A 26,631-nucleotide genomic window follows, 5' to 3' on the forward strand; every position below is an offset into this window, starting at 1 on the left:
CGGAAGTGTTTACTATCTGGCCCTTTTCAGAAAAAGTTTGCCGAATCCTGGCAAAGACAATAGCCATGCATAGATGGTTAAACCAACTCCCACAATGGCATAAGGTCAAACCTCCAAACATATTCGCATATATAAATAACACGTAGGTGTATGTCTGTATAAGTGTGTGTATACAGACGTGTATTTATCAGCTGTCTATCCCTGAGATCCAGCCCTGATGATTACACAATCTCTAGTCCATCCATCACCTGTAAAGCAGGGAACCTGAATGCCTCCCTCTCGGGTGCCACCGCAGTGTTTTGCTATTACAGCACTTGCCATATTGTATTGTAATTGGTTCGTATCTCTATCTGTGTGGCCTCTTTTACTAAATAATGAAATCTTAGAAGCCCTGTTTCTCCAAACACAGTGTTCAATAAAGAATAATTAAATGAATGAATAAGAAAATGAGGAAGCAAGTGAGTGAATGAATAAATGCAGAACAGAACAAATGGATGTTTCTCTTGCCCTGGCTTGGCCTCTCCAGCTTCTGTAAACGCCCGTGGCCACACACCAGCACACAGAGCCAGAGCCTGGCAGACTCATGTTGACTCCCGGTCTTGATGCAGACCCAGCCGGCTCAGCCTGCTGGGCCACGCAGCCCCTTCCCAAGGCCGCGCTGTCTTCCATGCCCCATGACTTGACAGGGGCCAAGTCCAGTTCTGGGCAGGCAATGCTCTGTTGGACAGTGGTTCCACTGGTGGCAGGCAGCCCCTGCAGTCACCGCAGTGATGATGGCCGTCTGCCACGGCTGCTGGAGGAAAGCTGGCAGGTGCTGGGGGAGGGGCGCTGGCAGGTGGGAAGGCACCTGGTCTTTGCCAAACATTTGCATGCTCCCGGCCTCTGTTGAATCTTATGATAGCAAAGGACACAGGGGAGGACTCCACAAGAAGCAGGGTTCCTCCATGACCTTGGTCAAGGCACGTAACCTCTTCGTGTTTCAGTTTCTCACCTGCCAAGCTCACAAGTGTTACAATTTTGTGATTAACAACACAGCATCAAATTGATGGCTTTTGATTCTTAACTTACATGGATTTTCTCTGCCCCAAGTTATCTCTTAAAAAGAGGCCTCTTCAGAGAGAAGAAAGGAGACGGGGTAGACGATAACTTGGGAATTCACACTGAAAGATATTGTTGTAAATAAAAATACTTGTAATTAGCACTTAAGGAGCATGTACGTGCCCAAACCCCTAATAAGCATTTTAAATTAGGATCAGTTGCTACTGCCTTTAGAAATTGAATTTCATACGTGTGTATTTGTGTGAGCACACGTGTGGTGTGTTGTGTGTGTGTATATAATGTCTTACATTCTCCATGTGGAACAAGAAAAATCAATTCAAACAAGTGTCAGTTTGTGACTACCTTAAGTCATAAGTGCCATTTCTGCACACCTGCATCCATGTCTCCATTATTACTTCTAATAGCAATCATGAAAACAACACTAATATTTGCTGAGTGCCTCCCATGTATCAGGCACATATATTTCATATATTTCAGTTAATCTTGTAACAACCTTTCCTAGTGAGTATCATCCCAATTTTACTGTGGAAGAAACTCAGGATCAGAGAGCCTAAGTGAGTTGCTTGAGGTCACACAGCCAGGAAATGACAGAGCCTACATTCAAACTCAAGTCTATCTGACTCCAAAGCCAATGTTACTTCTCCTGTGTTAAGCTACCCCAGTGCAGTGTGTCTGGAAGGAATCACACTGTCTTACTGCTACAGGACCAAGCCATAAGCCTTGATGCTACTCCTAAGAACATCCTGGGTCTTTGTTAGCATCTTAGTAGGTAGATGCTACAACCACAACCAGACATTTCCAGATGATGTCGATTGCCGCTAACACAGGAGAAAGATGATTTACTGAGTCAGCATCAAAGTTGTGAGGGATTTAGGGACCAGCCTCCACATTTTTCCCTGTAAGGACACTGAGCCCAGAGGAGAGAGCTGCTTGTCTGAGTTCACACAGAGGTGGAGCTTAAACTGGTTCTCTTTATCAATCAGGTAATCTTTTTACTTCCCTGTCACTGTCTCCCCTGCACTTCTGTCCTTCCCAGAAATTTTAAGTGAGTGTGAGTGTAAGTGTGTATGTGTGACAGAGTGTGTGTGCGTGTGCATGACATCGAAAGAAAGAGTCAGGAAAGAGTGTTAGCAGGGAGGAGGCCAGATTGGGAAGCATGGCAGGAAGACTTGTATCTTTTTAAGCCAGAGAGAGCATTTTAAATGGCAGGACCAGAGAAGCAACATCTTCATGATGGCTTCCCATCCTGGACTGGAGCAGAAGCAGGCCTTATGAGTGCTTTTCTGAAGCTTTCTGCCACTGCTTTGCAAACCCGAGAATTGAGAAAAGCCCTGAATGGATGCCCTGGTGCTTTGGAGGTAGCAAAGACAAAGCAGTTGTGTCACAGTGAGCTGGAGCCGGGGCCGCCACTGCCCTTCCTTTCCCATGGGAAATGGGAGCGTCACCAGCTTCGAGGAGCCTCTGCGATCTGACGTTGTCTGTCTCTCTGCCCCTCTCTTCCAAATGCATTTAGAATCTAATGATTCTTCTGCCGGCAGGAATTGAAGTCCTCCCTTCACATCCACCCCCACTCCAATCAGCAAGGATTTGTCAGTGTGAACCCTGCAAACGGGTAGGCAGAAAAAAGCATATGAACCAGGAAGATCCCAGGGTGCTCCGGGATCTCCCCCTCCAATATAATAAATAACATGTGAGATGGGGCTGGGGGTGGGCAGGGAAAAGATGCATTATTCACTTTCATGGAGGTCACACTGCCCTTCTCCGCTCTTTTCAGAGAAAAGCTCTCTCTCTCTCTCTTTTTTATACATGCACGCCACACTCACTCACGCATGCATGCTCCCTGCAAGAAGCCGACAAAGCAGTTTGGTCGTCCATAGGCCACTCAGCTTCTTCAAAGTTGAGTAAGATTTTAAAAAGCCCGACATCTCCAATATTCCTCAGCAACGGTTTATGTACCTGCACAGACAGATGAAAAGCGAGCTTGGGATGCATTAAAAAACACGGATGGATATGATGGATAGGAGAGAGGGGGAGAGAGAGAATGTGATACAGATTAATGTCTCTCTGTCTTTTCGGAGTCTTTTGTGTTTCAGGCCAGAGTGGTGGTGCATGGGAAGGGTTCTGGAATTTCAGAACACAAAGTAGCAGTTTTAAATAATGAGAGAAGATTCCACATGGAACGCTCATCTGGCTGTGGCAGCCTGTGACTGAATGAGAGAAAAGTGCCCTAGAAGCTATTCATTACGAATTCACTGGAAGCTCTCAAACGAGGCTGGCAGAAGCTGAAATTGAAGTGGTCTCTGACCTAATTTTCTTCTGCATGAAACATCTGCACCAAGGCTCTCTTTGATGTATTCCACTTGGCTCTGTCTACGGGATTGTATCACATGGCCTCCGTGTTGCCTCCTTATTGAAAGACATTTCCAGCCTGTGCAAGGTAATGCGATGTTACTGGTACCCAAGCTAATCACTCAATGTGCTCCTAAAATAGAAACAATAGCAGTTCAGAGACGATGTTGTCTGCTGGCGGTTCTGCAGTCTGGGCTCCTGGCTTTCCAGCTCGGATCTGTGGCATTCGCCTTGCTTAATTCCCAAACAAAGGAAAGGGAGAAGACAGGCGAAGCCGGGCAAGATAATGGTGAAGGACCAGCGGCTTTATGTGTGAGAAGCTCCATCTTATTGGGTCCTTCAAACCATTGACTAGGATTTTGGCACCCTTTAAAACCATGCAGAGCAGGACTGAGAAACAGCTGTCTGAAGAAAGGAAAGGTCTCTTGATGTGGGTGTGGCATTCTTTTTCAGAAATCAGATTGATATCCTCAACTCCGAGAGTGAAAACGAAAAGAGAGAGAGAGATGTGGACTGAATGTTGAGAGTTTTGTAATTCTTTACTGATCTATGAACTACTTTTAAAAATTGGCTTTCCCCTCTTAAGCTTTCCCAACCTAGGTAGAAGGCAGGAGTGCATTTTTTATAAAGCAATAATGATAATCATCTTTTTTTTTTAAAGCAACTGTAATGAGGCATCTTCTTTCTCCCAGCAGAATAGCTCTTGCCTTTCCCCATAAAGGTTTGCTGCCCAGGCTTCATTAACGGTGTGTGGCTGTTGCCCACCATCCCAGCATTATGTGAATAACCGTGTTGTCTTTTGTGTCCCACCCCCTGAAGAAGAAACCTTTGAAATTCTAAATGACTGTGCTGCAGGTTTTAATGTCTGCTTCGGAGAAAGAATTGAGAAATGTGCTCTCACCGGGCAAGATGCAGCACGCCCCGGAAAAGGCTTTCCGCCTGACTCCTCTGTGCCATGATTTAGATGAATATACATTCTTGTAGGTGTGCTCTAGTCCTCCTGATGCCAGCAAAGAATTAAAGATGTGACCAACAGCCTTTTTGTGTGTGTGTGGCCAAATATTGATACCCCCATGGCCAAATCTGTAGTCACTCCCTCCCCTTCTAGGGCTTCTGAATCAGACAAAGCCATCAGAATGGAGCATCTGGGAGCCAGGGACATCTCTGAGGTCAGATGGCAACCTGGTCCTCTGATGGGGAAGGCACAACAAGAAAGAGTCAGCCACGTGGGTGTACGTCGGCCTGCCCATTAATGGAATTTCCGCAGAGAACCCAGGGCAGGCATTGGAGTTGGGGTGGCAAAGTAGGCATCTTTGGTCATCTTCAAGAATGAAAGCTTCCTCCTCTGCCAGGAAGCCTTCCCTCATTGCCCTCACCGTCCTGAGGCTTGACAAGTGTGAAACTTGCCAGAACACCTGTGTTCTCCGCTATCAAAGCACTTAGAGCTCTGCACTGTCTGCTTTCTCGTCCAGGCTGCAATGTCTAGAAAGCCAGGCACATTATCTTATCTTTCTAGTCACAATGTCCACCACAAGTAGGCTCATCACAATTGGCCTGGGACGAAAGGCATGGAAGATCTGGTGTCCTGGGAACCTCCTCAGTCGTGGGCAAGCCACTGGGTACACAGTAGGTGCTCAATAAAGGTGTTTACTATATTAAGAAGAAAAACGTTTTATCACCTTAGTTTTGTGAATAGTAAACTGTAGGATCTGTGTGGATTATCCAGATGAAGAGGGTTCGGTCCCCACAGCATCCCCCCGCCAGAGGGGGGCATGCCAGCCAAGCCTGACCCTCCCGGTGGTTGTTCTTACAAAGGCATGCGTTGTTATAAGGCACAAGGGTGTGGAGGGAGAGAGAGAGAGAATGAGGAAAAGGTTGAGAGGGAAAGAGGAAAGAGAAAGGAAAGACAAAATTCCAAATTGCTGGGACTCTGCCCTCGTGGAGAACCGACAAGGCTCTGTGTGATCTGGTCCAGCCTTCCTTTCCAATTTCATCCCCCATCACTCCTCCGCTCCTCATGCACCCATTCCAGCCAGAGAAGGCTCCCTGCTGCTGCCCAGTCCTGTGAGCATGCTGCCTCTGGGCCCGTGTATGAAAGCGCTCCCCTATGAGGAATCTTCTCCCCCGGCTGCCCGTGGGGGCTGCTTCATCTCCATGTAGGTTCTTGTTCAGAGATTTTCCCTTGGCACCCAGTGTAAATGAGCACTTCCCTGCCCATCTCTGTTCCTCCTCTGACCCTGCTTGAATCATCTTCCCAGCTCTTACCACCACCAGATAGATGGTGTATTTGTTTACTGTCTGTCTGTTGTCCACTGGTCCGCAGCACTGTCTAACAGAACTTTCTATAGCGTTAGATACCTGTACTCGCCCATATGTGAGCCACTAGTTGTACGTAACAACTAAAAGACTTGAAACTCAGTATTTGAGTACTTGAAATTTGTTAGTGAAATTGATGATCTGAATTTAAAAGTTTTTTTTAACATGTATTGATTTAATTTAAATTCAAAGAACCATACATGGCTAGTGGCTACCATTTTGGACAGTGAGCTTCCAGAAAAGTCTCTGAAAGCAGACTGTTTCATTTCGTATTTCCCAGTTCCCAGAGAAACACCAGGCACGTAAAAGGCCTTCAATAAATATTTTTAAAATACACTAATAAATGTGGGCGCTAAACAGGCATCTCTGATCAGGGACCAACCTAACAAGAGAGGCAAATTCTCAGTTTGAATTATCCCAGGTCAGGATTCAAAATGACAACATGCTTGAGAAGACCTTTTAGCTGCAGTTGTCAAAGGGACTTTCTCTAGCCAAATTATGTCACATCCCTGAACCTCAGCTTCCTTATCTGTTGAATGGGAGTATTTGCTTCTCAGTATTTAAGGGATCTGTCACTGAATAGGTGCCCAATATACTGAGTTCTCCAGTGATGCCAAAAACTTATGTGCAAATGTATGTCTATATATGTAGAAAAGCACTTTGAAGGATGCTAATTTGTGATGTTCTTGCCAGTGATTACTATTCTGAGGGAGGAGGATGATTTATTTTCATTACAAGATGAGTCTTTGCTTAACAAAAGAATCCACAACAGAATTCTCTTAAAACAGCTAACGCCTTGATGCTTTTAAAATAAGATTACATCCTGAAAGATCCAGGGACCATGCAATTCATCACACAAAGCAAGGTTCACCTGCATTTTCAAGGATGCATTAGAATGTTCCTTTGAGTTGGTCATGTCCTCATAACCTCTTCCTTTTCTCAGATTTTGCTTTACTTATTCGTCACAATCTTGGAAGGGTCTAGCATTCATTCCTTCTATTGGTTCAAGAAGTATTCATTAAATTCCAAATGTGCCAACCACTCTTCTTGACACTGGGCATACAGTTTCACAAAATGAAAAGCTGAATGAGACAATACATGTGAACCTTTTAAAATAGTTCCTGACACATACTAAACACTCTGTAAATCTTAGTTGCTGTTTTTATATTGGAACTTAGAGTCCAGTGGGAGAAAGAGACAAGAAACAAACATATCTGTGATCAGGATTATCTTCAATGCAAAGTGCAAGGGCAAAGATAAAACAGGGTCTACTTGTCACTTTAGGGACAAGGGCAGGACCCCAAAGTGGCCTGGTGTCCAGCCGTTAGGTAGTAGGATTTCTGATCTCAATTACAGAGGTAATTAGATCCTGCTTCTGGAATATTGTTGAGTCTGCCTCAAGTGGATCATGAAAAATGTGGTCAGACCACTTAAAAGGATGGAGAGCTATGAGTTCATCTTGTTAGACAAACTCCTTTTTTTTTTTTGCCTGCTGGCCAATAAATGTTGTTTAGTAAATGTCTACAGACATGCTCCCCCACCCCCCCAAAAAAAAAACCTCCAGCAGAATCAAGTGATAAAGTGGTCCTGGGACAGGAGACTCTTCATATTAGTCAATAAAGGCTGCTGCTGGGAGGAGATACTCTGTGAATGAGAAGGATGAGCTGGATTCAATGATCTAGGGGCACAGGGTTAATTCCCTTTGGTGGACATGACACTGAGAACCTGCTTGGAGCCAATACTGAAGGCAGTGGAAAGACAAGAAGGAGGGTAAGACAGGTGTCTTCCTTCAAGGACTTTACAGTGTGTAGGGAAGCTGAAATATATCCATACACTATGGCCAAGGATGGTAAAGGCTGTTGGAGCAAACCTAAAAGAACTGAGCTGGACAGGAGCTGCAGACAGGACCTCACTCCACCTCCGCTTTTTCATCCTGCAGCTCCTGCCTCCTTCCCCCTCCAACACCAACAGCACTCACCCCAGCCTCCCGAGGACAAGAGGGAAGCGGTCCTTGATGAGGCTGGGGGATTCTCCTGTCTGCCTCCCAGCCCACATTTGCCTTGCTTTGACTTTGCTCGAAGGAAAATAAATCACAGCCACTCCATTCCCGGTCACCACCCCCAGGGAGCTGAGACCTCATCTCCTCCCTGGTGCCCGGCCGGCATCATGGGATTGCCAGGTACAAAGGGAAAACCTTCAGAGACCCACGCCCCATTTGGAGAGCGAGGAGGGTCAATGGGAATAATTGCTGGCAGTTGAATGTGAGCGGCTGTAGAGGGATTGGAAGGAAAAGGTTTCAGGAGGGGAAGAAAGAAAAGGAGGGAAAAAAGCCCTGACCGCCCCCAGCCCCCCTCCCACCTCCATAGTCTGCGCACAGAGAACTGCATGGTGGTCTGGGTCCTTGTAGAACATTTGTGCGCCGGACAATAGCACAGCCTGGCTTCAGATCATCAGCTGCTGTTTTCTGGTTCGCTCTCCCTTTATGTGAGTGCACAATGCAAGCCTTCAGTCACAGTGACTCTTGAGGAATACATCTGGTTTTTTCTTTCAGACGCTCTGAAAAGGTCAGCCTGTTCGTTTTTCTTAGACGCGAGACACCACCGATTTTTTTTCTCCCTCTGAACTGGAAAGACAGACCTACACCTCTTCTTGCCTCCTGGAACATAATTAGACATGGGGCAGCTCTAGAAGCCAGCCAGCCAGCCCGCCAGCCCATCCTCTGCCCTCTTTCAGAGACGCACAGCTCAGCTTCCCCGCCTGCCAAACTCCTGGTCCGTTCACAGAGCGTGGAAGGGTCCTCCTGCCCCAGCCCCACACCCTGGGGTTCTCGGCTTGCTGTGTTGTTAACTGTGACAAGGAGCCCCTCCAATCTGCTCCCCCAATGCAGTCAATGACCGCTGCTGCGTCTGGAAGAGGGAAGGTTTGAGAATTTCTGCAAAAAAAAAAAAAAAATCCACCCAACATTTTAATCATTTTCCCTCCAGTGATGGGGAAGATCCTTCATGTGCACTGGAACATAATAATAAATGTGCCCATGAGGAAGGAATGATCAGCAGCTGGTGTCTGACAAATTATCTCATTCCAGACAGCCAAACCATCCACAGTGGGGAGAGACCGGAGCTTGAAGAGGCAATTTGGCACACGATTGGGGTTTCACCTCTCGGATGATGGAGGTCCAAATGGCCCACCGCGTCTGGGCCTGGGCCTCGGAGCTTTCCTCTGGCTCTTGTGTTCGCTCGTCACCTCCCAGAGCTCCTGACAGCCGTGGAAAAGGGGATTACTCTCCGGGCTCAGCCAGCGCATCTCTCGCCCCCTCCTCCGGGACACTCACATTCCCACCGTAAGAAGCAATTACAGTCCACCCCCTGCCACGAGCTGTGCTCTTTCATGCGTGGTGCGCGCTGCTTCCCCGAGTCATCACACTCTGGCCCCACCTCACGCTCCTATTTCACCTTTGAAACCCATCTAGGATCCTTCTTTTGACTCTGCTAAAGAGTGTCATCCACTCTCTCTCCTGAAAGGCTCCACACCTCTTCCCAGTAATTTTATGACACCACCGTATGGCTATTTGCTTTCTCTGTTCTTTTTGACAGCAGCTACCATGTGTTTTTAATGAACTCTGAGTGTGGGGGATCGTTCTGAGCTCTTTCCTTCTCTAGTTGAAGCCTGAGAGGAGGAATCCTCCACTTTTTAATGAGGAAACTGAAGGTTTATTTATTCTGCATCCTTGGCACCTGCGTGCTCCCTGGAGCGGGTGGTGGAGCTGGAAGAGCCCGGCCTCACCTCTGCTCCTGGCTCCCCAGGGCCTCTCTGGGCTCATTTCCACACAACATGATGAGACCTGTGCTGCCTTGGTGGGTTGCGGTTACGAGGTTCCAAGGTGATACGCTTTGCCTGTGTTGTTTTTATCATAGAGCCTGTCTGCGAATTCATTTTTGGTGATTTAAAAAAAAAAATGCCAGTTTCCTCCCAGAGTGGATGCTCCTTGAGGGCCAGGACACACTGCCTGCCTGGTTCACACCTACATTTCCACTAACTAGAACAGGACTTGTCACCTCTTAGGAGCACAGGACATTTTTTTGATGACTAGCTGAGGGATGAATTGAGCAATACCAAGACAGGTCACAAGATCTGCATTTAACCCAGGTCATGATGACAGCCAATGTCTTAGGAAATGAGGCTCTAGGTTAAATTACGCCCACTGAGACCTGGGAACTTTTCACCAATTATTCCTTGCCTGTTAAGTTAGACAGAAGAGCCCAAAGCCTTCTTTAGCATTGTTTTCCCTGCCCAAGGTGTTTCCACCTCTTCCTGGTAGAATGACTGGCAGGAGCAGACTAGCGCTGTTGATTACCTCTCATCACTGTGGGAGAAAACTGAGGTTGCTTGCCGCTGACTCTGAAAGTAGCCTTTCAGAACCAAATTGAAGAGGCAGCTATTCAGCAGCCATGATTTGCATCCCTACTATGTGCTGAGCAGTTACAGACATGGGAAGAAATGATCCCATGTGTGAGCACAGCAGCTGCAAATCATGTCTCAGTCTTCAGATGAGGACAGTATCATTATCCCCATTTTATAGATGAGGAAACTAAGTCTCAGACTGAGTATATAACCTGCCCAAGATCTTATAGCTTTTAAGGAACAGAACAGAAGCTTGATTGTCCATGATACAATTAGAAACTTGAATGTCAAGATCAGGACATGATATTGATTCTGTGAAAAAACTACCACATGGGAACGTTTATAAAGCTTGGCAACCTATGTTGATAAGAGTAATTAAGAAACGATACAGTAGTTTGTATCTGCTAATCCCAAACTCCTAATTTATCCCTCCTCCCTCTTTCCCCCTTTGGTAACCACAAGTTTGTTTTCTGTCTATGAGTCTCCTTCTGCTTTGGGGATTAGCAGATATAAACTGCTATATATAAAATAGATAAACAACAAGGTCCTCCTGTATAGCTCAGGGAACTCTATTCAATATCTTGTAATAACCTATAATGAAAAAGAATATGAAAAGGAATATATATCTGAATCACTATGCTGTAGACCAGAAATGAACACGACCTTATAAATTAACTATACTTCAAGAAAGAAAAGAAACTGTATACTGATATCTGTGAATGGGTATCCTTGAAAAACAGAACAAAGAAGAGAAGCAGTAAGTTGCAAATGTCCTTAATGGTCAACCCAGAAGGCGGGGCTATTCATAAGCCTGAAACAGGCAACTATAAAACACGTGCTTACGGCAAGGGTTTAGACGTGGGGACTAGCCTCTGCCTTGAGTATTCCTCCCGTTAAACCTAGAATTAGAGATAGACCTCTTGGCTGGGGTGTCTCTGAAGAGAATCCTAAGGGCTTCAGTCTCTTATGTTGTATCTCCCACTTGGGGGTTAAAATCTGGCCCTGGGGTTTCATTCTGTAGCGGCTCCCTTTTCATCTGTGTTTATGTTAGACATGGAGAGACTCCCAGTCATCTATTATCTCTCAGGTTTAAAAATAGCCACCTCTTCTATTCTTAGGTTGCAATTTAGAACCAAAGAAGACTAAAGACAGAGGGAAAAAAAATATTTTCTGGTATTAGATTTCTTGATTGGTTTAAAAAAAAACAATATATTTTTAACAGGAGACCGAAAGGGACCCAGCTTGGTCCACAGCCACAGTCACTGGGCAGAGTGGCCCCAGAACACAGAAAGACCAGTGAAAATCTTCATTAAATCCCGTCCGTGGAAGTCACCCACACAGACATGTTCACACTGCTGGCTAGATGTGTGCATTTCCTTTTGGAATGCTGGGTTTACAAAGATCTTATTTAAAATAGGATCCTTTTTTGCACCGGGTTTTGAAAAACTGGGATTTCCGTGAACAGGAATGTTAATAACAGGACTGGAAGCATCGCCTGCTAAGATGGGCCTGGCTGAAGTCACATTCTGTAAGAGGGACTGCTTGCTTGTTTTTCAGACACTGGTCACTGGGATTTTGTCGGAGGTAGTTCCAAATTGAGATGGACAGCCACAAGAATACCTAACGGGGTTCCTAAGATGGACCTTAACAAAGCCCACAAAAGGATTCAACGGGCACTGCAAAGTACCCACTCTGTGCAGGACTAACTGTAGCTTATTATTAAGTGTAAACAACTGGACGCAAACACACACAATGTCTTACATAACAATATGTGGGTAACAGTATGTTTCTCCTAAGATCTTTCAATTCCTCTCACTAAAGCCGGACAATTTTAGGGAAATATGGCAAAAATAGAAAGTCTCTGGCTGATCGGGCCTGGCGTCTCCTCCTCGAGTGACCTCAACTCCACTGGCCTCTCTGCACCACCGTCTCTAAGAAGCCGCTTCTCTCACCACGTGCTGCCAACATTGGCTTGTTTTCTCTACTTCCTCCCCACAGCTGTGCAAAGCTCACTTGGAATACCCAGATTTTATCAACAACCATCTTAAGACAATTTTCTGCCTCAGATACACTCCAGGGTTGCCTAGACTGGGCATATCGCTCATCATTCTGGTGAGGATTTCTCTCTCTGTTTGCCCCTAATTGCAACTCTGGTGCTCCAATCCAGCGCTATCTTATAGAAATATAAGAAGACCTACAAAAATGAACCATATGTGTAATCTCAAAGTTTCACATTACAGAGAGTTTTTAGAAAAGGAGAAATTAATTTTATATAAATATTAAAATCATCAAACATTATTTCAGCATAGAATCAAAATGTTAAAATCATGAATGAGATCTTGTGCATTCTATTTTTTTTTCTGTCATACTACGTTTCCACAACCTGGTATGCATTTTACCCTTATAGGATATCTGAATCTGGAGTAGTCAGATTGCACGTGTTCAAAGGGCACACATCACTAGTGGCTACCATACTGGACAGCACAGCACAAAGCTAATCTGGGGGCTTTCTGTTCTAGCCAGCTGGGCATGGTAATGGAGATTTACAGTCTGCTCACATTTTGGTGGAATATATAGCTTCCTGATTCAGATCAACCAGAAAAGAACTTCCTACACCCCCACCAAGGAGTTGTACCGGGACAATTCCTGTGTATTAAACTCCACATCCTCGTCCACTCCAATACCTCGTCCACTCCAGTACCTTGTCCAATACCTCTTGTATTATTGTTGAATCCTTGCAGTCGCAGTTACCACGCTGAACATAACAACACAAAAAGCATTTCTGTTCCATAGCTTTACTTCTTGATGATGGTTTTTAGCTAGGTAGGATGAGAAAGCCAAGATAAAAAGATCCTTTTACTTTGCTCTTTCCCTTACTCCTTTTCTTTTTCTTCTCCTTTGTTTCCTGGGCATTGAAGATGCTGTCAGATTCCTGCTCCTGTGGTTTATGGGGTTTCCTGCCTCCTCCCCTTCCTGGAGCTCCTCATGTGCAGAACATCTAACAGGTAGCCTCTGAGCGACCTCTATCCCAACCCTATATTTGTCTACAAGTATAGCAGGAGAAGAGGGAAGAGACAGGGACTCAGGACTGAAGCCGGTGGGTGCGAGGAGTGCCAAGAGGTAGGAAGCTGGGTAGGGAAACATCTTAAGGGTAAAATAGGCGAAGGGAAAGAACTGAGAGCAAAAAGCCGTTGAGTCTGTGGCGAGCATAGAGAATGGCTGGCAATTACAGAGGGAATGTTATTCGAAAGCTGGTGGGACCATCAAAATATACGAATTGTAAAGGTTAAGTGAAATGTTTATTTTATTCCTTTCTCCTCCTCAGTCAGCCTGCCTGAATACGATTAACAGGAACACCGCACTTGCTGCATACTAAAATTAGATGTTGGTTCGACTTCTCACTCACCGCATTAATGCACAGACGCTTCTGACACATAAATGCCTTTCTCACCAGGCTCAGTCACCCTACACATCCTTCTCCAGAGCTGTGTGTTAGAAAGGAAACATGGAACTTCCGTTCAGCTGGCTTACCTGTGCAAGTCAGCACCTCATGATGGCGTGGAAGGGACCGTGGATTAGAGCCGCAGACCTGAGGTCAAGTCCTGGCTCCACACCATCCCCGCGCCGCAACTTTGGGCAGGTCCGCGCTGAAGCAATAGTTTCCTTGTCTACCAAAGGGACACGCACGTCTCTTTGTTACCTACATCACAGGAATTGGGGAGGAAATAAATAAGACAATGGATAAGGAAGTATTTATGACGTCTAAAGCCTTACACACAAGGAGTAATGGAGTTATGTCTGTATTGGCCATTACGTCTAAACGTTTGACAAGTTGTTCCCAGTTTGAGGTTAGGGAGAGCAAGAGCCAACAAGTAACACTGGTTCATCCAGTATCTCCCAGAGACCAATGATATTAGATGAGAACTGAGTCCACCACGTCCCAGTCCCAGCCTGTGTTCCCCAACCATGTTGTCTTTCTGGAGAAAACACTTCTTGCCCAACCTGCTCCAACATAAAGTTTTCAGGCCTCAAGAGAGAGAGAGAAAAAAGGTTATTTTTTAGAATTAAAAACAATCTGTCATTAAGCAATAATTCTTTGAAAGATTGACATCCAAATAATCTTACCCCCAAATTTCTTTCTCTTCCGCATTACTTAGGTATATGTTATTACTTATAAAAGCTGAGTTGGAACTTTTAGCCTTAAAAAAATGACTTAAATGTGCCTTTGGGTTTTTTTCTTTATTAAGCAGACTCATAGGAAGAATCTGTGGATTTTTTCACTTGCCAAATACTTCTACAAATAAATACTTCTTTAATGAATTGGTTTTCAGTGAGATAATCCACTGAATGAAATAATTCATTTCCAGTTCTCAGTTGTGACTCACATATACAAAGCCAGTGACCGAGTTTATAAGCACATCCTCTGTAGCACTAACGCTCCTTAAATATTATTCCTTGACCTCACTTGATGACGTACAATAAGGACAACATCACTGAACTTCAGAGCTGGTTCAAGCCTCAGAAATGCCTCTAGTACTCTGTGCAGGACTAACTGTAGCTTATTATTAAGTGTAAACAACTTAATAATTCATTCCTCATCACTGTTAGTAAAGTGGAAATACTATCCCCCATGTCACAGAGTTCTTGAGAGAAATTAAATAAACAATTTTTATGTAAGAGCCTCAAGAAATTCAAAGTCTGATAGAAAAATAACTTTTATTTCATTACCATTCTTTCAAGCTCTTACTGTTTTAGGCAGGGTCATTTTTCCCATTGTATTGATCACAGATAAAGCAAGAAAAAGGCCTGTGACATTAAAGAGGGTTGGAACCTGAAAATGTGGAAATATGGACTAAGAAATATAGCCTGTAATCCTAAGAAATGAAGGACCTGGGAGATTATCTAGTCTATCTCCTTGTTTGTCTGTGAAGGAAACACGGTGGGTGGGGTGGGGAAGGAGGGCCTGGCTGTCAGCAGTGTAAGAATAAAGACCAAACCCAAACCAGAGAAGATGCCCCCACCTTCTGCCTCTAAGATGTTTCACTGCATGGTGCAGCCTTATTTATGAAGATCAAATACACATCTTGGATGCACAGCATCAGAGATGTCACTGGGGGACCCTCAGAGATGGAAGGTCGACCCTGGGCTCTGTAAACAGACCTGCTCTGTTGGTTCTCTCCCCCAATTTCCTCCCAAGTGTCAACCACCCTCTCCACATACCTCTGCTGATGGTACACTCAATGCCCATCTATGCCTTCCTCACTTAATTTTCAACCATATAATCTTTTTCTGAGTAGGCTGTGTCTCTGCTGTAAGCCTCTGTCTGCCCTCTCTCCTTTGTGGCTGAGACCCAAGCTGCCAGGCTAGTCATCCAGTCATCATGTTCATGAACATACACCAAGTCATTACGGAACTAGTTACTTCATCAAAGTTGTCATAAGAGTTGTCTAGAAGAAAAGTACCAGGTGCCGTGAGTGAGTGTAACAGGGGACTGAACACAGGCTGGTGGTCAGGTTAAGTTTCCCCAAGGCCATGTTGAGACCAGCAGGATGAGTAGACATTGGACCCGTGAGGTTAGACAGATGGGAGGGGGAGGGTCCCAGGCCAAGGAATTAGCTCTCGTGAAGGCCCTGGAGACAAAGGGCCCAGAGGGTGCTAGAAAAGAAAGGAAAGCCATTGTAGGGGGAACAAAGAATGGAAGAGTGAGAGGGGAGAGAGATCACGAAGGCTACCCCCACACATATTGCAAATACTTGACAAGGCCTTGCTCCTTCATCTTTCAGGTTTATCTATACCTTCCCTGAAATGGGTTGCCCAAGGAGAACTCAAGGGTCATAAACTTGCCTTCTCTGCCAGACTACACAGGTGCAAATTTTGGCTCTTCCAATTATGAGCTGTGAGATCTTAGTTATTTATTCTTCTGAGGATCCTCGTCTATAACTGATAATAGTGGTCCTCATTCATAACGTCTTGAGGATTAAATGAATTATTTGTGTAAATATACACGTAAGAAGTGCTATGTAAAACTTGGTTCTTATTAGGATGGTCCAAGCCAGCAGTTTGACTCTTGAGTTTCCTTCTACTTTTTGCTTCTGTGTCCGTACAGGGCTTCTGGGAAGCAGACAGATTGGGCAGGGAGGGCTTCAAACTGACAAAGTCTTAGAGAATCCACTGAGGAGATCCAGAGCAAAGAAGGCCTGTGAAAGGAATCCCGCCTTGGGCAGAAGGGCTCGGGCCCTAGCGCTGTTACTGTGTTTGGTAACCAGCCAGAGAAGAATGCCCAGGAGGAGTGTGGCATCCATTCCAGTGCTGGAAACCTCCCAGCTCCCAGCCCAGCTCTTCCTTTAGGGTTGGTCTGAGGTTGCACATATGACCACCACAGCCTCTGACTCACTGAATAGGTCCCACTGCTCTCTACTCTCCTTTGCATCTTTCAAACTCTTGGTGCGTTCCTCTGCTGACCCTTGGCCTTCCCGGGCTACTTGGCTGGTCGGACTTCCTCCCTGTTGGGGCTCCTAACTCCACTGTTGCGATGGATGCTACTCCAGCTTAACCCTTTCTACCTTTGGATGCACTGCTGCCTTTATTCTGTCATGGGAACCTAAGGGCCCTGTCTTTCCAACCCTTGGCAGTGCTTTGGAGATCTGAAAATAATGATCTGGTGACAATGGTGTAGAAGAAGAGCACTGACATCAAGTAGAATAAGAGTTGAAAGCTGCTTCTACTATTTATTAATTGTGTAAACTACTAAATCTTATCCAACCTCAGTTTCTCCATCTGTAAAATGGAACGAATGCCTACCTTTCAGCGTAGTGGTAAGGACTGGATGAGATAATGTATGTGACAGTTCCTAGCACAGTGACCACCATGTCGCAAATGCTCAATAAATACTATTTTTCTTTCCCTTTTTTCTTTTTCTCATTTTGTCTTCTCCAAATTAATCGCCACTGGTGTCCTCCTGGCCTTCAAGTGCTCTTCTCATCTGCAGGACTAGTTTTAAAAAGTTCTAATCTCTCTATAATAACTTGAAAGAGGTTATTTGGAAAACAGAATAAAGGGTCTACTCCACACTGTGGTGGTAGAAGCACCACAAAAGAGATGATGTCTATCCACTAAAACCCAATTTCCAGGATTGCCCATTAAACCTAAGATAATAGTCAAGCTACCTAACATGGCCTTTGTCATGCAGTTCCTTCTGCCTGGAATTCTTTTCCTCTCACACATCTCCTGGCCCTGCCCTTTAGATCTCTGTACTCTCACCTCCTAATCTAAACTAGCTCTCCATTAGACTTTCCATTATCCCTGCGTTTTGTTCTTTCCCTTATGGAATTTATCATAATTTATAATTTTATACCTATTTCTGTGGTTACAATTGTTTAATGTCTATTTTCCCTCTAGACAGTAAACTTCAAAAAGGCAGGAATTGTATCATATCTGGAACATCCAGCATAGAAAATCAATAATACTGTTGAATGAATGCATGATTCACCTCCTTCGACTCAAACCAAGATGGCACTCACTTTCCTTTTCTTTTTTTTTTTTTGGCAAATTCATCTCACTATTGATTTGTATTCAGCTCCTTGTTCCCCATATCTCCAAAGGCTTTTACACACCTGTTACAACTAAGTCGTTGTGATCTATGTAGCTGTACAAGTGCACATTTGTGCACGTGTGTGTAAGTTTAGTATGAACAAAAGGAATATATTTGGGTAAATAGTGGGTGTTCAGGTCAACTGAAGGGGGTATTGTTTTTGTGTGTGTGTGTGTGTTTGTGTAAAGATAAACAGGGTATTAACAAAGTCACCTGTGCTTTGTCATGGAAGGCTTGAAGTCATGGAATGCTTGAACAAAAGGGAGGCATTGGAGAATATTTCACAAGCAAAGATGAAGTGAAGGGGCAATGGTTTTACTCATAATCCAAGACGTGGGGTCATGAGCAGGCAACCAGGACCAGAGTAGGGAGATCATAAGGAAAATCCTAAACCTATAGTCCACAATGGGGCCTGGAGCCCTGGGAACCAAGAAGCTTGGTCAAAAGACCCAGAAACAGCAATGAGGCCTTATAGTTAAGCTTGAACTCATGAATGGTGGTGAGTCATTGAAGGTGTTAGAGAGTGATGGTCGTATTTGTGGTGGAGAAAGATGCCACTAGGGATTTACCAAGTGAATGATGAAAGGGAGAAGCTGAGCGGGAGAGACGAACTTGGCATTCAGAGCTGCAGTCTGTGCTGGAGGATGATGGTAATTTTTGAGCAAAAATAATGAATTCATCGTTGGATAAACTATATGAAACGCTTAGAGTGTGAATGAACTGCAGGGGATGTCAAAATCCTGAATTCAAAAGATTAGTAGATGGAAACAAAGGAGAAAATCAGGGAGAGAGGAAGACAGTAAAGGGCCAACAGGAGAGAAGGTCAAAAAGGAAAAATTGGTTGGCCTCTTCAATACTGTGGAGAAGATGAGTAGAAGATGGTGTACACTGAGAGAAGCCTATAAGATTTAGAATTTAAGTGGTCCCTGGTGATCTTGGAGAGAGCAATTTCAGAGAAGGTGGAGAGGCCAGAACCTTATGGTGGCTGGATGATTCGTAAGTGGGAAGTAAAAGCGGGTAATGATATGGAACACGGAGGAAACCATGGCTGGGCTTTGATTCCCTCTGACCATGTTTGTTTCACCTTTTCCTGTCTGTCTCATAGTTTCCAACAGTTTCAGTACATCCTGAATTTTCTCTCCAGCGCTTTTTCCATGTCTTTTGTTACATGCTCTTTTTTTCTTTCTTTCTTGGTTGCAGCCCCCTTTGCTCCTGGACTCTCTCCTACTTGGGCTGCTTCTCTGATTTATAGTCGGAACTGCCTGTTTAAGAGCTGTTTCACCTTCTCTTGCCACTTTCCCTGCTCCAAGAGGCATGTTATGGAATCATGGTGAATCTTCCTTTGAAATCAGCTTTCCAAAAGTTTAGGGGCACCACGTGCATATCTTAAGCTCTTGTCAGCCACACACACACACAAACCTCCCACTTCCAGAAGGCTGCTTCTAACACTCCCCAGAATGTCTGTTACACAGAGCAAGTAGGGTCTTGCCCATGCCCTCTTGACAGTTAGTCTTCAGACAAGAGTACAGAAAGATAACTAATTAACAAAGGATATGTTTCCTGCAACCATCATGTCAAATAAACATGTAAACATAGCATAAAGTCTGCGAACTATATATGAATGCCAGGCCATCTGAGTCTGTGAATGCCTGTCTTCTTCACCCACGGATGTTGAGGGAAAGGGGTCCTCCTTATTCAGTGTCTCTGAAACGTGTACTGCTTCCAGATTTGCACCTACACCTATCAAAAAACTCCAAGCATTCTTTCTCATCAGAAACATGAGCTGTGTATACTGCTATCAGATCTCTAAGATTCTTGTGGTTGCCAACCTCTACCCTACAGCACACACACAGTATTGGAGAAGGATGGAAAAAAGCAGCTGGACTCACTCACATAATATTGCTATGTTTTCTTTTGCTTATTACTTCTTGCTTAGTCATTCTTCCTCCAGTCTTACAGCAACACACAATTATCAGGGTTATCTAACGCCTAGACGCCTTTTATTCCCTCATCTAGGATGATACAGTAGCTTTCACCCAAGTCTCTTCTGTGGGTATCTTGTGTTGATCAAGAAGTAAAGTGGATTTTTGACAAAGATGTAAAGACCACTCAACAGGAAAAAAATAGTCTTTTCAACACATGATGTTGGGACAATTGGATATCCACAGGCAGAAATGCGAGGTTGGGCCTCTACCTCATACCATATACAGATGGATCAAATATCTAAATGTAGATGCTAAAACTATCAAACTCTTAGGAGATAACATAGAAGTAAATCCTTGTGGCCTTGGGTTAGACAAAGCCTTTTTCAGAGACACCACCAAAAGCACAGTGACTAAAGCAAAAAATAGAAAAATTGGACTTCATTGAAAGTAAAAGCATTTGCACTTCAAAGGACATTGGCAAGTGAAGAGACAACACAAAGAATGGAAGAAAATATTTACAAATGATATGTTAGATAAGAAACTTTTATCTAGAATATGTAGAGAACTTTTATCACTCAATAATAGAAAGACAAATAACCCAATTTAAAAAAGAGCAAAGGACTTTTCTCCAAAAAACATACACAAATGGCCAATAATCTCATGAAAGATTACTCAAGATCATTAGCCATTAGGGAAATGCAAATAAAATCCACAATGAGATACCACTTTATATCCATGAGGGTGGCTATCATCTATAAGTGATGGACAAGAACAAGTGTTGACTAGGATGAAGAGAAATTAGAACTTATACATACTGCTGGGCGGGATGGCAAATACTGGAGTTGCTTTGAATCTGACAATTCATCAAAATGTTAACCATGGAGTTACCACATGACCCAATATCTCCACACCTATGTACCCAACAAAGAGAAATAAAAATGCATGCCCACATGAAAACCAGTGCACAAATATTTATAGTAGCCATATTCATAATAGCCCAAAGTAGAAACAACCCAAGTCTCCATCAATTGATGAATGAATAACCAAAATGTGGTCTATTCATACATGGAATATTACTCAGCCATACAAAGGATATGTGTTACGATACTGATGAAGGTTGAAAACATTATGCTAAGTGAAAGGAGGCAGGCATAAAAGGCTACATATTGTATGGTTCCATTTCCATGAAATATTTGGAATAAGCAAACCAATAGAGACAAAGTTTTCCAGTGGTTACCTAGGAAACCTTGTGGGGAGAGGAAAGCACAAGGAGTTTGTGGGAGGCACGGAGGTCATGGCTGAGAGTGATGGGGTTTCTTTTTGGGGTGATGGAGTTAGATTGTGGTGATGGTTGTACAACTTTAAGAGTATACTCAAGATCACTGAATTGCAGGCTTTAAATGATGAACTTTATGATATTTGAAATATATGTAGACTTAAAAATGTAAAGAAGGGGGGAAGGGGAAGAAGAGGAGGAGAAGAAAGAGAATAAAGAGGAGGAGAGGGAGGAGGAGACAGAGAGAAGTAAAGCAGCAGATGTTAGGCGTAGAGTCACCACACAGCAGTAAAGAAGGACGAGGGTTTCCAAGAATGCAAAAACAAATGACCGGAAGGCAAGCTGGCCACCTCTTCCATAAAGATTAGAGTCATTGAAACTCCAGATTCCTCGTGGTCCTTTCAACCCATCCCCTGATGGCGGGGGCCGTCTTAGACTGTACTCACCACCTATAAATTCATTCATTAACATACTCAATATTGAGCTTTTGTATCTCCTGCTATGGATGCTGTACACCTGGATAGATAACCTGATGTGTCCTAGACCAGGTGATGTGTGCCGCCCAGACTTTAAAAAAATTATCATTTAAATCTGGAAAAAGTTTTAAAGATTGCATCATCACCATCATCATAGAGTAATAATAACTAATTTTGATACGGTACAAAAGAAATCTTTATTTGGCTGGGATGACCTGTCCCTCTTTGGAACTTCTCTAATCCTGAACTTCATCTCTCTTTGTAGCCTTAATTGCACGCTATCTTCTATTACGCTATTTTCAGGTTGGGGTTATTTTATTGATAGATTATAAATCCTTCAATGAAGAGTCATCACTGTATCCCAGGGGCCTAGCACAGAGCTTGCCCACAGTATCCTGGGCTCTGCTGTTGTTTGTTGGTGATTGAATCAATGAGCCCCTGATTCCATTCGGAATTGGACAGAGTACACACATAAAGAATTTAAAAAACAAACAAAACAACGTAAGAACTTCGCTGATCTCAGAGGCAGAGGCCATTTGTAGCCTGTGCTGTCCCTGCCTTCCCCAGACTAGCCCCAGTGGCCCCAGTGGCCCAGCCGCAGGCCTCTCCTGTGTTGGAACGGCTTCTGTTACTGTTTCTGAACAGCCAAGGCGCATCGTACAATGGAACTTGGTTCCCCTTACAGCGCTGCTCCTCTTATAACAGTAGGTAGATTTTGGAACGTGTAGAAAACCTTGACTGGCCTTCATGCTTAACTGTCCGGAAGCAGTTGCCTTCCTCTGTAGATGCTCTTTGAAATGTAGATGAATCCAGAATTCAGAATGCAGATCAGTCATTTTCTTTCTGGATCTCCCGGGGCCTTCTCAAGGGTACTTCTGACGAGGCCACTACAAACCCCAGTGCCCGAGCTCCCGGGGGTTCCCACGGAGCAGGCACGTTCAAGGGAGTCCTGTGGGGAGCGAGCGGTTCAAGGGGAAAGCTGAGCTTTGTACAGAACTTAGAGGGCCCCGGAAACCCGCGAAGCCCTTCTGCTGCCTGTGTTCACAGACTTTGGGACTATTTGCTTTCTCATCCCATAGCAGATGGAAAATATTTTCAGAAATTTTGTTTCAACACGTTCAAAAAAATTGTGTTTAGATTTTGTTTTTTGGAGAGGGGAATTCAGAACCCTGTAGAATTAAAATGCATCCAATACATGCGTAGATCTCTTAAGAAATCTTATGTCTATTAAATTACAGAAAGAAGGGTGGCTTTTCCAGGATTTTGTATGTTCATAACTTACCACATTCGATATTGTTTCTTTAAAAAAATTTTTATCTCTTTTTTAAAATTGAAGTAGAGTCGATTTACAATGTGTTAATTTCTGGTGTACAGCATAGTGATTCATTTATACACATATATATTCCTTTTCATATTTTTTACATTATAGGCTATTACAAGATATTGAATATAGTTCTCTGTGCTGTACAGTAGGACCTTGCTGTTTATCTATTTTTATACATAGTAGTTAATATCTACAAATTCCAAACTCCCAATTTATCCCTTGCCACCCCCTTTCCCACCTGGTAACCATAAGTTTGTTTTCTATGTCTGTGAGTCTGTCTTTGTTATGTAAATAAGTTCATTTGTTTGATATTTTTTCTTCAATTACAATCACACGGGCAAACCACACTGTTTTACCAAGTGCTCTTGCAGGCCACCCTGAACTGCTGCTCACAGATGACAATGAACTTCATCTTAGGGATGAAGAAACTGAGGCTGAGAGGTGTCGTGACCCCCTGGTAACAGTAGCGCCAGCACCCCAAAATCAGTAGTGAGGCTTCGGACTTTATCATCATCACTTAGCATCTCACGTCATCCCGTTACGTTTAGACACAGGAAGCCCAGGTGCCAGAGGGAGACAAACATAACCGTTTGAGGATGTACTTTCCAAAATCAATATTGGCAAGAAGAAATTAGCCTCAAGATTTGGAGGAGAGGAGGCATAGTGTGGGTTTTATTCTCTCTTTTTGGGGGGCTCATAACCACATTTCGCTTCTTATCACAAAGCAGACTGAATTTACAGATAAGAACCCCAAGTCTTGGGTCTAGGATTCAACAAACCTTCTACCACGACAAAGGTTCACTGCTTTCCATGCGGGCACGATGCTCTGACATTCCCATATGCAGACAACTCGCCAAAATAGTGTAGTGTTTCAAAACCCATGTACTGAATGGAGACAAGATCTCAGTACAAGCCGTGGGAGCAGCATGAATTTATGAAGCAGAAAGTGTGGGCCGAGGAAGAGACCAGCCCAGTACCAGTTTACTGGCCTTGCTGTTCTCTTAAGAGGCACTAACGGTAGTGGGCTGGTGCAATGGAAGCAAACCCGGCTTCACTTAAAGCAGTAGCATGAAATTGGTTGCAATAAAATTATGCATTAAGCGTGCATTATGTTTAATAAGACTGGATTGCGGTTCCCATGTTTACTCTGTGGCTACTGAGGCTGATCCAATTTTCTAAAGTTCCCCAATCGGTTCACGATCAAGTTTCCGGCCAGAAGGTCAAATTTCCCTCGCTGTTATTATATGTCTCTATTACTTTACTATGGCATTTACACTTTATATTCATTACATTTTTTTCCCCTATCTCTTGAACCTTCCCTGTTCCAAAATGTTCCCTGTAGATGGCCCGTTTGACACAAATTAGAACAACCTTGAGAGCTGTCAACTGGAGACTGTCTGAGAACAAAAGGGCATGATGGCAAACCAGCGCTGGAGGTAATTTCTCGCGCTTTCTCTGAAGGCTTCTTAATGGCCTTGGAGAAATAATGCATTTCAGATCTGCACCAGGAGACAAAAGAGCGGGTGCTGGGGGAAGCATATGACTTGGTCATTAGACGCCACTGTCCTGGGGTTAGGAGTACTAGCATTGGAAAGTGGAGATGTCTGTTTTCATTTCACCATGTATATTATTATTATTAATTCATTAATTAGCAGACACTCATTGGGAACCTACGAGGTGCCAGATCCGGTGAATGGGATGGGAATGCTCACCAATTAATAAGACATGATCCGGCTATGATTTTACAGTCTAGTGGGGATGGGATGTAGGGAGATTGATACATAAAAATATAATTTCAAGGCACTGGGATAAATAGCATATTAGAGGAAAGAATGCAATGCTGGGGTAGCAAGAAGGAAGGATAATTAATTTTTCTGGTGGAGAATAAACAGCCTTTGCATAAAAGGTGAAACGATTTTCTTTAAAAAAAAAAAAAAAGAGTGAGGGGGGTAGAAATAAAGAGCATTCCAAAAGAGAGCATAGAGAAAATGACATCGGCAAGACATGGAGGTGTGAAAGAGGATGATACATGTGGGAAATCACAAGCAGATTTCTAGGGGCCTCACAGGGTACAGGGATTGGGATGGGGTACGAAATAGCAGGAAACGAGGCCAGAGCGTGAGGAGGGCTTAAATACAAGGCCACTGGGCATGTAGACATTGTCCCAAAGTCCTAGAGGCATCACTGACACATTCTCTCAAGTTGAGAAATCTGGTCTTTTATTTCTACAAACTCACTCAAACTGGGTGAAGAATAAATACGGCCCTTTTAAAATATCTTTCTGAAAGAATACATTGAAGGCAATGTAAAATCACACATGGTGTATACGTGCATTTTTCATATACATCTCTCTACATCCACATATGGATACACATGACGCAGTGGTGCCTGTAATACACATGTGTATGTGCTTTAGATACATACCTATCCTCTCTTTACCTTCTACCATAGGCTTGACAAAGCTCTCCTGTGACCTTTTAAATAGTCATCGAGTTCAACCACGATGAATTAATGGGTATCATTTTTACCGTTCCACTGTAAACAATGCTAAAATAGGACTAATATTTGAAGCAACTGTTTTCAGGCATTGCACAGCAAAGAGTACAGAGCTCCGATCTTGAGAGCAGGAAAATACATAAGGTGAACTCCCCATTCATCCTAGGTTTCTGCATGGAAGTATTTTTTTAAACTTCTGCCCACAGAAGTGGGGCCAAGCGGAAAGCATCAGTCTCCCTAGGCAACGGGAAACAGAGAATTCAGGGATGTTATGGCAGCTAGAATTTGCAAGGCAAGGTTCTAAAAAAAACAAGGGAACTATGCAAAGAAGGACCTCTGGAAATTTTCACTGAGTCTTATGTCTTCTGTGAAATGGGACAAGAAAAAAAAATTTAATAGGTATTAATAAAAATTCTGTAGATAAATTCAAATGGAGTTGTAAAAAAAAAAAGGTACAAATGATTTGTCCCATGCTTCCTCCTATTAAGTGACTTTTCAAATTCAACTTTCTCAAATGCCTCTTGCCAGAGCTGGATAGTCCCTTTTCTTAATACCTCAAAGCACTTTTTTATACCCTTTCCTCCCAGCCCAAGAATGCTGCATTGTGGTTATTCATGCAAATGTTCGTGTTCCACGCTATCTGTGGGCTCCTTCAACTCTGTACTCCCTAGAGCTCAGTGGTTAGAACAAATGAATGATGGATAAATGGATGGAGCGAAGGATGAAAAAAATTTCTGCCCACTCTTGCTAAAATGGTCAGAACCCTAAAGAGAAAAAAAAAAAAAATACAAGAAAGGCAGATCTACATTCCTCTCCAAAAGAGGGAGCAATAGAGTTGTCACCTGGATAGTGCTCAGTATTGGCAAACACAGGAAGTTCAGATTATGGCCAGATGAATCCTTAGCTTGCTGAATGTATTTTTCTTTAAAGAATTTATGAAATTGCCTAGAGTATATGATAAACTGTTTTTATTTTATATACATTTTATGTTTAGCATTCCACACTCATATAAAAATATACAAAAACTTTCCTTCCGCGCTATGGATACCGTGCTGAGATTCCGCTGCTAAACCGACTACTTTTTAATTAAGTCAGTCTGGCTGTCATCATCTTACTGAGCAATTTCTTTCCCAGTTTTCTCCTGAACACTTATCATCAAATTTTCAAACACACAGAGAAATTGAAAGAATTGTACAATGAGCACTAACATACCCACCATCTAGACTCAAAAATTACTCACATCTTGCCATATTTATTTTATATCTCAATCTATATACATATATGTATTTATATTTTCCGCTGAAAGTAGGTTATAGACATTATGACACTTTACCCCTAAACATGCCAACCTGTGTATTCCTAAAAATAAAAGCCTTAGTCTGTGTAACCTCAATACCGTCATTTCAACCAGAAAATTA

At 43.5% G+C, this 26,631-nt stretch overlaps 3 long non-coding RNA genes across 3 annotated transcripts in view; 1 reads left to right on the forward strand and 2 right to left on the reverse strand.

Annotated features, from left to right (window-relative positions):
* LOC116280330 (uncharacterized) overlaps nt 1-26,631 on the reverse strand; it is a 284,498-nt gene that overhangs the window by 188,350 nt on the left and 69,517 nt on the right. The window contains exon 3 of the long non-coding RNA XR_012072152.1: nt 13,657-13,825. This is a non-coding gene — a long non-coding RNA (uncharacterized lncRNA). The remainder of the gene's footprint in view (nt 1-13,656; nt 13,826-26,631) is intronic.
* Nucleotides 2,217-3,129, reverse strand: LOC140696118 (uncharacterized). The gene is made up of 2 exons (XR_012072155.1): nt 3,016-3,129; nt 2,217-2,661 (listed from the first exon to the last, which is right to left on the reverse strand). It is a non-coding gene; the product is annotated as an uncharacterized lncRNA (long non-coding RNA).
* Nucleotides 3,248-26,631, forward strand: part of LOC140696116 (uncharacterized) — a 32,666-nt gene continuing 9,282 nt past the window's right edge. The window contains exons 1-2 of the long non-coding RNA XR_012072153.1: nt 3,248-3,496; nt 13,044-13,130. This is a non-coding gene — a long non-coding RNA (uncharacterized lncRNA). The remainder of the gene's footprint in view (nt 3,497-13,043; nt 13,131-26,631) is intronic.

The sequence above is a fragment of the Vicugna pacos genome, chromosome 4, assembly GCF_048564905.1.
Source record: "Vicugna pacos chromosome 4, VicPac4, whole genome shotgun sequence".
In the NCBI taxonomy this organism is placed as follows: Eukaryota; Metazoa; Chordata; class Mammalia; order Artiodactyla; family Camelidae; genus Vicugna; species Vicugna pacos.